This window comes from Rutidosis leptorrhynchoides, chromosome 5 (genome assembly GCF_046630445.1).
Source record: "Rutidosis leptorrhynchoides isolate AG116_Rl617_1_P2 chromosome 5, CSIRO_AGI_Rlap_v1, whole genome shotgun sequence".
NCBI classification, from domain to species: Eukaryota; Viridiplantae; Streptophyta; class Magnoliopsida; order Asterales; family Asteraceae; genus Rutidosis; species Rutidosis leptorrhynchoides.
In genome coordinates this window covers 217,738,854-217,753,339 of record NC_092337.1, presented here as the reverse complement: position 1 = coordinate 217,753,339, position 14,486 = coordinate 217,738,854, and positions in this window count along the sequence as shown.

Genomic DNA, 14,486 nt, shown 5'->3' with positions numbered 1-14,486 from the left:
AAAAGAGAGTAATGGTTTTATTATTTATATTTAGCTGGGTTTTCTAGATATAATTCACATACTTGTCTTTCTTTTAACGAGTAAGTGGTAAATATAACTCAGGTTCGTATTTTTGCATGTTTGCTCGATAATGTGGGATAGAAGTGCGTAAATAGTTAACCTTAGTGACAAGTGGTGAATGATTAAGATTAACTATCAGTAATATAAACTATAAAGATAAAAATGGATAGATAGGAAGAATAGAATACTGATAGGGAACTATCACAAGAGTTTAACTTTCTAGAATAAACACCAAACCTCAATCAACTGGGCTATGAACCTAATTGACTTGTTACTAAGAGTTTAGGCTTTGAAGATTCTGGCTTAGACGGATATCCCTACTCCCAACGTTAACCTTAGAAGGTTTAAACGACCTTATGGATAGAATCCTAGGTACATGAACAAAGTGGTATATCCCTAAAGGACAGTCTCATCTTTTCTTAGTCCTAGTTGGTCTAGCTACAGTAATATTTCACCACTTAATACTAAGTTATGTCTTAACATTAACAGATGTGCAATCTTAGATATTCTAAGGTACTGCTAATTGGATTAGAGGTCTCTCCTTTGCGATCACTTACTTAACCCTAGATCATCTTACAACATCTCAAGAACGTTGCTTCTGATGCGAATCATGCTTCTGAGCAAGCCAATGTTCACTGAACTCTATATCCCTATTGTGACGTTAAGCACACATAACTACTTACCTTTTATATCCTAGGTTTAATCAAGTCCTAATACTAGCTTATAGACACGTGAATAAGTGGAAAGGGTGATCCATAAATTAGACTCCTAAACCGTCAAGGTTTCAGCATAACAACAGCATAAGTTTCAGATAACGTATTCAACATGTAATAAACATTTGCAACGGATATATCAGCATACAAGATAAAGCAACTTAAAGTAACAAGATAACTTTATTAAATTAAGGAAAGCGTTTGAAATTCCCCGTTCATATCGATTATAAACGTTACATATTAATTGATTTCATTGCGAAGTATTTGACCTCTATATGTTAAATTTTACAAACATTGCATTTGTTTTTAAAAAACAAACTTTCATTACATCGAAGGTTGACAGGCATGCATACCATTTCCTAATATCCAAATTATAAATGACCTAATTTGTCATTTACTTTAATAATAATCTTTATTGAACTCAACCACTCGAATGCAACGTCTTTTGAAATATGTCATGAATGACTCTAAGTAATATCTCTAAAATGAGCAATGCACAGCGGAAGATTTCTTTTATACCTGAGAATAAACATGTTTAAAAGTTTCAACCAAAAGGTTGGTGAGTTCATTAGTTTATCATAATCAATAATCATTTCCATCATTTTTATAGACCACAAGATTTAAATTTTCATTTTTCATAAACATCATACACTCGTAAGTGTATCAAAATCATTCATACGAAATTAACACCTGGTAATCGACATTAACAAAATGCATATAGAATATCCCCCGCATACCGCAATCGCAAATATGCTTATAGCATACAAGCAGGCCACTCTTTTAAATATGACGGTTGTGTACACCACACAAACAGGTCAAATCTTTTAAAGCTGGCGGTTGTATACTAAAATCGAAGTACTAAAGCAGTTCAAATTCTCTGACTGTGGCTTGTCAAGGCCCATAGATCTATCTTTAGGATTCGCGTCAATTAGGGTTTCTGTTCCCTAATTCTTAGATTACCAGACTATAAAGGGGTGATATCCGGTGTATTCGTAACTCAATCGTAGAATGTTTTTAAGTACTTGTGTCTATTTCGTCAAACATTTATAAAAGTAATGCATGTATTCTCAGTCCCAAAAATATATATATTGCAAAAGCATTTAAAAAGGGAGTAACGAAACTCATTATACTGTATTTTGTAGTAAAAATACATATGATGTCATTGAACAAGTGTAGGGTTGGCCTCGGATTCACGAACCTATATTAAGTATATATATTTATACGTTGGTCAATATCTGTCTAACAATTTGGTCAAGTCGTAGTGTATCACAATTCTAATACTCGAGATTATCATGCAAAAGTCAACAAAAGTCAACTTGACCCAAAATGATTTCCAAAATCTATACATGTTTATTATATAACTTATATATAGTTGTTTTATAAATTTAAATATATTTATCAGATTTTATTAAAGTAAATAATACAAGTTATTTATTAATAAATAAAAATTTATATTAAAATTTATATATGATGAAAATATACTTTTATATATCTCAAGTAATAAAATTTATACAGATCACTCAATATCATAAAAATATAGTGGTATGTATTATTAATGTAATCATATTACGTGTGGTAAAAATATCTTTGTATTACATATTTATTTGATAAAAATAATATTGAAAATAATCATAATGAGTAAAAGTTGTATTAATTTGTAATAATAATAATAATTATTATTCTACTACTAATAATAATAATAACAATATTTATATTTAATAATGATGATATTTATTATGCTAAAATGATAATTCTAATCTTGATAATTTTAATAATAACGATAATTTTTAATATTAACTGTAATAATAATAATATTTTATATAAAAATAATAATTCTATTCAAAATGGTAAATTTTTAATAATAATAATACAAAAATGATAATAATAATGATATTTTATAATAACAATGATATTTCTATTTAAAATGATAATTTTAGTAAAAGTGATAGTTTTAATATTAATAATACTTTTAGTAATAATTATAATGATAAAAATAATGAAAATAATAATTTTATCTGAATCAATATCTTATAATATTTTAATTTCATCATGATACTTATACCCGTTATTTTCTAATCGATTTGTTTAATAGCTTTTAGTCCTCTTTTATATCGCATTCATAATAATAATAATAATAGTAATCATAATAATTAGATAATACTAATATTGGTTTTAATGAGAGTGATACTAATAATAATAATTATAATAATACTAATGATAATACTAATAATTATAATTATTATAATGATAATGATAATGATAATAATGATAATGATAATAATAATTATAATTATAATAATAATAATAATAATAATAATAATAATAATAATAATAATAATAATAATAATAATAATAATAATAATAATAATAATAATAATAATAATAATAATAATAATAATAATAACCTTAGTGAGAATAACGATAGTATTTATAATAACAATAACAATTTTAATGATAATACTTATATTGATAACGATAATGATAATAATTATTGGATAATAATGACGATAACAATAACGACGATAGTAATAATAATAATAATAATAATAATAATAATAATAATAATAATAATAATAATAATAATAATAATAATAATAATAATAATAATAATAATAATAATAATAATAATAATAATAATAATAATAACAATTTTTAATGATAATACTTATATTAATAATGATAATGATAATAATAATAATAATAATAATAATAATAATAATAATAATAATAATAATAATAATAATTACTAGATAATAATAACAATGATAATAACGACGATAGTAATAATAATAATAATAATCATTTTAATAATAATAATAATACTAAAATTAATAATAATTTAGTTGACCATATCTTTTAAACCGTTCATCGAAACCATACGCTTTCTATAAGAAAAGTTATTAATTTTTCGCCAGCTTTTCAACGACATGCATATCATATACCTTATCTTATTTATGACGACCCGGAAATTTCTGATCAAATTTAAACTTAATCTTTATATTATTTTGACACGATAAGAAAAGTTTATAATATTGAGTCTCGAAAATTTTGGAACTATGTTCATGTATTCAATGACCTTCGACCGTTCCCGACGATTCACGAACAACTATTTATAAATAGATATGTATATATTTAAATAAATATATATATAATTTGAAATATAATTTATGATGTAATTGTTAGAAATTAATTATGTAAAAATAATAACTAATATTTAAAAACATATCTATATACAAATAAAGTATATTACAAAAAATAAATATTAAATAATTGTAATACTCGTTGATGTTCCAATTGATATTAAGCAAATTAAATTCAAACTTATATTATTCTAAAATAAACGATGATCCAAAAATGAGTTCTATAAATTTTGGGCTTACTAAAAATGTATTTAGGATCTAGTTATTAAATTTTAACACTTTTTATATTTTACCCAGAATCGAGAGGGACAGTTGATGTAATTTTTGTTTATTAAATTAATGATTGAATTTTATACCATAATGACCAAAATAAATAAATATAGCTAATTTAAAATTATGGGATTTTTCTGAACACTTTTTATCCGCCACTGATTTTAAATAGTGCATGATAATAGTCCATGAGAAACTGTCAGTAGGATACTTACAATGAATTGTCACGAGAATGAAACTGCTAATTATTTATTTACAAACGTTTCATTATAATAAATTATTATTATCTACCATCTGTCTTCTATCTATCCCTTTATATAACATATACATATACTTGTGAGACTTCGTAGAAACCATAAACCCACTCAAACACCAATTGAACCATCAAACTGTTTTGTTTCCTGTTTCGTTTGACAACCCAAACCGAGAACGACCTTCGGTTTAAAAACATCACCCACAACCTTTCAAGCCGCCACCATCTTATCGTTATGGTTCAAACCACATCACAACCAACTACCACCTTCCTCACCACTCATTATCTTCACTTCATCACCACCTCCGTCACTACAACCGCCACCATACTTGAACACCATCTCAAGAATAACCACCCATGAGGCCATAATCACCATCACATTGATCATCACCTTTACATCCACCACCCACATGTTTCTATTTCTCATTGGAAAACACCATAACCAACATCATCTCGCTGAATACCATCATCAAACTCACACAATCTGTTTATGTTTTCCTATTGCAACCGAACCACCACCTCTATGTATTTTATTTTTTGGTTTGCTGCACCATTGTAAAATCCCACTAGTTTCTTGTTTAAGTTCTATCAACCCCAACACAAACACACTTTTCTTCTTCACCCATCGACAACCATTAAACACCACCACACCCATCAAGAGACCATCACAAGCTGACAACAAGTGATTGTATGTTCCTGTTAAAATCACCCCACAAACACCCAACGAAACCATCAATAATTGATGTATTATTATACTCGAACACTCACTTTCTTTGTTAATTCCGTCCCTACTATCAACCGAAAGAAACAATCACCATCAACTATATACTGCTACTCCATCTATTTTCTGTTTAAAACTCAAAACCCATTTATTACTTTCTCTTCCATTTCTTCTTTTTCTATTCGAACCAGCTGGAAACCCCACCATCGAACATTATCTACTAGATAATATTGTGTTCTAGTTAATTTAATCATTTATAATTATGGATGGCTACTTTATTCTCGATCCTGTACAGAAACCCCACTGTTTTTGTTGACTGAATCATTGGACTTGTTCTTTAGACTTGGGTCGAATCCTAGTTTCCTTGTTGGGCTGCCATTATCTGTTTTTTTTCCATTAGGGCCATAGATCTCTTGGTGTCATTGGGCAGTGACCCAACACAGGTTTTATGATGGACTTGTAGTTAACAATTATAGTGATATAATGATAATGCTTTGATGATGTAACGAGTTCGGTATAATGGTGAATGTACACGATAAAGGTGATACCCTGATCATGCTACGATGATGATAATAGAAGATGATGATTGTGTTATGGATGATGTATGATGATGAGTTTGTTAGATGATAGTTATGATTTTGATGATGATGAATTGTTGAAGAAGAAGAAAATGGAAACAAACAAAAATAAGAACAAATAAAATAAAGTTGTGATTTAATTCAGAATGTAAGTGACAACGGAATGGTTTGGTGGTGTTTTTATTTAGCGAGAGGTTGCAGGTTCAATCTCGATCTTTGGCATTTTTTTTAGAAGAAGAAGAAATTAGGAAACAGAAAAATAAGTGTTAAATTGTAGCGACCCGACAAAATCGTCATTGACGGCGCAGTCTACTTAGGTCCCATTACGTGGTCATAAGTCTTCAAAACAACGTTTGACCAAAAATATGTCGCATTCATTTCAAATATAAAGATTGTTTCAAAGTTTACAAGATTAGTTCTACCACAAGTTACGTTACAACGTTATAAGTACAATTCAAACCTATGGGACACAATTTAAAAGTAGCCAAAAGACGCTCCATGTATGCATATATACTCGATATCCAATGCAAGTATCAAAATAATGAGCGGAAGCATGTATCACAAAACATTCAAGGACCTGAGAAGAACATAGAAATCTGTCAACGAAAACGTTGGTGAAATCATAGGTTTAAGTAAGTAAGTAAGTACAAATGAACCACAAGATTTATATCATTGAAATAATAGTAAACCATTCTAAAATTTGTTATCACGAGCACCCAATTATTAAGGCTTAACTTTCCATCCATAGAACCCCATCACAATAGTGTTAGAACATACACTGTTTCTCGAAAATATATTTCATCCGCATAACGGTAGCGAACCGTTTGAATGAGGGTTTGTCAAACCCATATGGCCATACAACATAAGTTCTCGCTTACACCTAGCAAGTGTAACTAATGATAATCGAATTGAGGATTTTGTTCTAACTCGTATGTAGAATGTTTGTTTTCGTACTTGTGTTCACTTTGTAAAACGAAACGTTTATGTTTTCTCATCCCAAATGTAAGTTTAAAAGAGTAAAAGTGGGACTATGATCTCACCTTGAGTGCACGAGTAATAATGTACTTCACAAATAACGTGTGCAAGGACAATTGCTAGTCTTAACCTAAACAAGTAGGTTGTATCAAAAACAGTAAACACGATGGGTCAAAGTTGTTCAATTAGTCCTATGGCTCGTTACGACTCGATTACATAGCATGTGAATCAAATTGTCATGTTTCATGCAAGATATAAGTATACAAGAAGATTAGAACAGTTTAAACAAGTATTGGTTAAGTTTAGACAAAAGTCAACTTTGGTCAAGTCAAAATCAACGAAAAAGTCGACACGTTCAGGTCGGGTCCCGAACTATTTTTCTGAGGTTTTTAATCATATATAAGCATGTTAGAACAAGTTACATATGAATCGGAGGTGCATAGCATAGCAAACATTTTTCGGAATTTGACAAGGTAGGTCAGTCCCTGAATGTGGCTTTTGCCGCGCCGCGACAATGTGCGGGTGCTGGTACCTGTGCTGTTTCAATTGTTCAAGTCTCATTCAAACTTCAAATTATCATAACTAATGAACCGTAAATACCTAAAATGCATACCATACATCGTTGGAAAGGTAATTTAACGAGGAACACAACTAAACACCTTTCATCAATTAAAAACATCATTTACAAAAATCAAAATCCAAGTTGAATGCTCATTTAATGTTCATCATAAATACTTTCAAGTTCATAAATGCACATTTATCATTCGGGAATTAAATGCATAAATATAATACGCCGTTTCGTAGGTAATTACGCATACAATACAACTAAAAACTTACAATTAATATTGCAAAGCATTCAATGCAACAAAGATCACATTTAAGGCCACCAAACACTAACTAACAATCATAAATTTAACAATTTTGTTTATGAAGCTAATCCATGCCAACCTACATACCAAATTGAAACTAGTGATGCTAGTAATACATTTGATACATGCACTTTTAACATCTAACAACATTTAAGCAACCAAATCTCAAGATCAAACACACCCATTTCAAGTTTAAGATAGTTACATCAAAATGACAAGAACATGCATATAAATCATATATTCATGTTAGACTTGAGCCATAGACACTAGTTAACACTTTTAAAAGTTAAAAACATCAAGAACAAATAATCTAGTGATTTTAGAAAGTTGCCTAAATGAGATGAAATTGGTATCAAGTTGTAGAGGATGAAGAGAGGATTCCAAATATGTAATTTGTTTGAATTGATGCTTGCTAGATCTTGAATAGATGATGAATTTGTGTTGAGTGAATTGAGAGAAAAAGTGAAAGTATGAGATGAGATGGGAGGTGAATGGTTGAGTGGAGGAGAAGCACTTTGACTAGTTGACCTAGTCAATTCTTTGCCCACTTGGCAAGTTTAGTCCCTTAAGTTTCAAAGCGGGTGCGTGAATTAACCGAACAAATTATTTTAAATACGCGAGAGTAAACAGGAGATGTTAAAATCCAATAACAAAAATATTAAGAACATTAGCTAACAGAGGGTACGAATCTAGATACGAAAGATGTTATTAAAATAAAAAGGCGGGCGTTAAAATAATTTTAACGGAAAAATGCGGGATATTACATTACCCACACCTTAAAAGAAATTTTGTCCAAAAATTTAGTTGGAAGTAGTAGTTGATGTCTTTTCCTCGAGACCTAGTGTCGTCAAATTTACGAATGAGTGAAGGTACTTCCTTTTCATTTGTTCCTCTTTTGGCATTCCAACGAATCTGGATAGTCGGGGTTTTACGTTGTATTAAGGTTTGGTTTTACGATCTATAATTTCAACCGGTTCTCCTATGAAGTGGAGTTTGTCATCAATAGTAAGCTCATCTAAAAGAATATCAAGTTCCTGTTCCGCATGACACTTCTCTAAGTTTGGTATCTAGAAGGTAGGATAAACAGAAACTTAATTGATTCGGAAGATCTAAATGGTATGTAGCGGTTCCAATACGCCCGAAGATTTCGAAAGGATCAATATTGTGGATATAAGTTTCCCCAATTTCTCGAAACGGATTTTACCTTTCCAAGGTGTGGTTTTGCAATATTACGGGGTTACTCACTTGGAATTCGAGAGGTTTACGTCTAACATCGGCATAGCCCCTTTGGCGACTACGGGCCGTCTTGAGCCCTTCTCGGACTTGAACGATCTTAACGGTTATTTCTTGAATGAGTTCGGATCCGGTGATCTGCTTGTCACCTACTTCGGTCCAACGAATAGGAGAGCAACATTTGCGGTATATAAGGTTTCGAAAAGTGCGGCGTTAATACACGAGTGGTAATTACCGTTGTAAGAGGAATCGACTGAAAGCGACAATACATGTTTGTAACGTGTCTTTCCAAGATTCGAAACGTACGTTTGCTTGGTCTGTCAGTTTTTGGATGATATGCGGTACTCACGTTTAAATTTGTTCCTAAGGCTTCTTGTAAATCTAGAAGTGAAACGAGTATTGTGATCCGAGATAATTGAAAATGGTACACTGTGTTGGAATAGAATCCTTTAAGATACATTTGAACAAGTTAGTTAGGGCTCGAAAACGTTTGTTGGAACAAGTTTCTCATCGGCTACTGAAAACGTTCGTCAGGACTACTCACCCTCGTGGTGAATACTAGTAATACGTGAAGAGTCTCTCTCTCCATTGAGAATTTAGATAAAAGGTTTCCTTATACGGAAGTACGAGCAAAAAATATAGGAGTGAAATGAGGATTTAGAATAGGATGAGTTTTCACCTTGATGTAGCCATATCGCGCATCTTGTGGCCAAACGTTGAGACTGGGTGGGAACGAGATAGTACACGTAGTTGTATAGTCCGAAGTTCAGTAGTAGTTGGCCATATATCAGAAGCATAAGGACGATAAGTCAAAGAAGAAAGAGGTATTCTTGGGTTGTGTATTATCTTGGGTCCCAGTAATATCAGATGGTAATAGTGAAATAACAGAGTTATGTAACGTGGTACGTGGTGATGAGAAAAATTGATCGGGTCCATAATTAAGTATTCAAATTCTTTGTGACGACCCGAAAATTTCTGACCAAATTTAAACTTAATCCTTATATGAATTCGACAAGATAAGCAAAGTCTGTAATGTTGAGTCACAAAATTTTGGAAACTATTTACATGAATACAGATCACCTTTGACTATTCCCGACGATTCACGAACAATTGTTGTAAATAACTAAATGTATATAAATGTGTATATGTTTATGTATATATATATAAACAAAAGTATATATAACAATTTGAATTAGTATAATATCAATTAATCATTTGAATTAAATAGATAGTGTAATGTACAAAATAAATAAGATATTATTAAATAAATATATAAATATATACATGTATACATAAGTAATATTATATATATAGTAATATATAAAATTGATAAATAGTAAATATCCAAGATGTGTTATTGTATAATATATAATTAGTAAAGATGATTAACAAGTTGTAATAATACGATATTAAAGATAATAACAAGTTAAAAATATAGTAGTTATATTAATATCGTTATTATTATTACTTCATTACTAATATTAATATTAATGCTAATATTTATATCAGTATTATTAATATTATTGTATAGAATGTATAGATACGAAATTTGATACATTTTAATTGTTATAATATTGTTAATACTAATATTATTGTTATTATTATTAAAACCATTATTATTAGAGTTAATAGGAGAATTATGATTTTGGTTATTATTATAATTATAATTATTGTTATTATTAATATTATCATATAATTATCATTTATTATTAGTATCTTTATCAATATTATTATTATTATTATTATTAATATTATTAGTATTATTAATTGGTATTATTAGTATTATTATTAATACAATTTTTATTATTATTTGCATTATTGTTATTAATATTAATTATTAACATATATTAAATATAAAATATATCATATAAAATCTATTAGGTACGAATCCCATATCTGCTTTTACTCTTTTTCTTTATGCTGATTGGGATGTTGTCGACCAAATCACATTACAAAACAAGGTTCAATCAATTCTTGTAACTGTTTTAATATCACTGGTAATCTATATATCATATATCATTACTATAATTCAAACTAGCAAATTAAACAAAAATAAATTGAAGAAATTCTGACGTTTCCTCTGTACGAACATCTGTTTGCTCATTAATCGAATACGAATCAATTGGAAAAATCAAATAATGCAGAGTTCTTAGGAATCATTCATTTTAACTACCCGTAAGTTTTCATGCTCCAATTTGGTTTATTAATCTCGAATTTTGATTGTCAAACTTTAAATCAAAAAGTCAAAACGAATTTCTTTATTCAAATTAAGATTTTGTAGATTGTTTTGGGTTCAATTGATGTTTGAGAAAGTTTCTAGGATTGAATTAAAATGTATTTCAGGTTATAAGTTTCGTCAAATACATGCTCAAAAATTGAAATCAAAAATATTTTTTATGTTGAAACAGCGACGGGGACTGCAACCTTGATTTTAATTTTTTTTTTTTGTGTTTTGTTAATTCAATTATTCATAACTATAAGTGGTTTCAAACGAAATAAAACTCCTAAATCAAATCGTAATCTCTGTTATGTTTAGCAAGGGTAATGTCGATTGAATTTAGAGAAAAAGAAGGAAGAAGATGAAGTCAGGAATATGTGGGTTAAGTATAAACTGAGATGGAATTATTTCAGAAAAAACAAACATAGTCCGATGGTCAGGGTGTTAAGCGGGTGAGCGAGAGGTCGCGGGTTCGAGCCCGGGTGTGGGCACTTTTTTTTGGAACATTTTGTTTGTGAGGTAGTTTTCTCAATTTTATTTATTATTATTATTATTATTATTATTATTATTATTATTATTATTATTATTATTATTATTATTATTATTATTATTATTATTATTATTATTATTATTATTATTATTATTATTATTATTATTATTATTATTATTATTATTGTCATTAGTGTTATTACTATGATTATTATTATTGTTGTTATAATTATTATTGTTATATTGTTATTATAATTATTATTGATTATATTAATTACTACTAATATCAAAACAAGCATTAGAACAAGTGTTATTATTACTATAATTAAGGTTATTAATATTAGGAATATTATTATCATTCTAAAATTGTAAGATCATTGTTATTATTAAAAAGTAATATAGGTGTTATTATTATTATTAAAATTATTATCACTAGTATTAAAATAATTGATAAAAGTATTGTTATCATTATTACTAACATTAGTATAGAAATTAACATTATTAATTTCATTAATATTAGTACTAGTAGTATTGTTATAATTATTGAGGTTATTATTATTATTATTATTAACACAAGTAACAGTATTAACAATGACATTATTAATAATAATACTATCATTATTAATAAAGTTATTATTATTATTATTATTAGTAACTTATTATTATAAAAACTATATTTTTTTACAAATAAATAATAGATTCATAAAAGATACCTATTACATTTACTATAATTAAGATAATATCCCATATAACTAAATATCAAACAGGCTAACATTTAAAAAACTTATACAATATCGATTTTTAAATATAATATTAAACATATGTATATAAGTATATATAGACATCAAGATAACTAAAAGTATAGATATTAATTATTGTAAAGACATATATATATATATATATAAAATAGATATATATATATAACATATAAGTTAAGATATGATTTACATAAATAAATAATATGTTTTTAATGAAGTTTAGAATAAATCCTAAATAACTATAAAGATATATAAAAAGGTGATAATTAATAAATTTATATATATATATATATATATATATATATATATATATATATATATATATATGTGTGTGTGTGTGTGTGTGTGTGTGTGTGTGTATGTGTGTGTGTGTGTGTGTTAAATTACAATTATGTATATTAATAAATATACAAATGATATAGGTTCGTGAATCCGAGGTCAACCCTGCATTGTTCAGTTTGTCATATGTATTTTACTACAAAATACAGTATGGTGAGTTTCATTTGCTCCCTTTTTAAATGCTTTTGCAATATATATATTTTTGGGACTGAGAATACATGCGCTACTTTTATAAATGCTTTACGAAATAGACACAAGTAATCGAAACTACATTCTATGGTTGGATTATCGAATCGAATATCACCCTTTTAGCTTGGTAGCCTAAGAATTAGGGAACAGACACCCTAATTGATATGAATCCTAAAGGTAGATCTACGAGCACTAACTCTCCTCATATCGGAAAATGGTATGCTTTAGTACTTCGAGTTTATATTATACAGATGGATTTCTGTTTTGGGGATATTCTATATGCATGATGTTAATGTCGGTTACCAGGTGTTCAATCCATATGAATGAATTTTAAACACTTGCGAGTGTATGATTATTGAATAAAGGAAATCTTGTGGTCTATTTAAATAATGGAAATGATTGTTATGATAAACTAATGAACTCACCAACCTTTTAGTTGACACTTTAAAGCATGTTTATTCTCAGGTATGAAAGAAATCTTCCGCTGTGCATTTGCTCATTTTAGAGATATTACTTGGAGTCATTCAAGACATATTTCAAAAGACGTTGCATTCGAGTTGTCGAGTTCATCAAGATTATTATTAAGTCAATTATTGTTGTATATATTATGAAATGGTATGCATGCCGTCAACTTTCGATGAAATGAAAGTTTGTCTTTTAAAAACGAATGCAATGTTTGTAAAGTGTATCATATAGAGGTCAAGTACCTCGTGATGTAACCAAATGTAATGTATTTGTCCAGATGGATTATGACGGGTCATGAAAGTTGGTATCAGAGCTGGTTTAAGCTGTTTCGTCGGCTTAATCATAGAGGGGGTTCTCACAGTGTTACCTGTGATGATGCATTGGCTCTTACTCCTCGTAGTCCGAATATGGTTGGCTTTCGTCGAGAGGCGGGCCGTAAAATCAGTGTCTAAGGTACGCTCAGTGGTCACCAGACGGTTAGCTGGGAAGGCACTGAGTGGGATGCGTCCCTACATGTTATAGTTGGTATCAGAGCGGTGGTCTTAGCCAACCAGGTGTTGCATTAGTATGTCTAACTGATAGTTGCTTAGATGCATTAGTGGGTCTGGACTTCGACCGTGTCTGCATGTCAAAAGTTTTGATTATCATTTAGTGTCGAAAATTATTTGCTTATCATCCTTAAAGTCTAGACACGTCTTACTGCCTCTATTGCATAGACAGTGTATAGATAAATTCATATCTTAGCGTATCTGTTATTGTTACCTTTGCCTGACAGCTTCCGTAGATTCCTCCGTAACTTATGGGATTTTAGTATTATATATGCATATGTAAATTATGTATTGCAGGGTACTAATCTACACCCTATAATCTATTTCTTATCGAAAATCCTTCATCTGATCGTACGAGATGAATCTCTCAACCAGTTCGAATTCCTCAGATTCCGATATGAAGTGTCACCTGAGCTCCGAAAGCAGTGTGACCGGAATGGACCAACCAATCAGCCATAATCTATTCTGGATGAATTAGGGCTGGGTTCGTAGCCTACTTAGTCATTGGAGACAAGAAGATGGCGATCCATTTCATCCACCATATTGTCCTCTTGGCGAAGAACCTGACGCACTTACCGACGAACCTGTCCGAAATACCATTTTCTCTCTCATTTCTAAAGTATCTCGTCATGAATATATACTAAACCAAATTCTAGATTTTATTTATC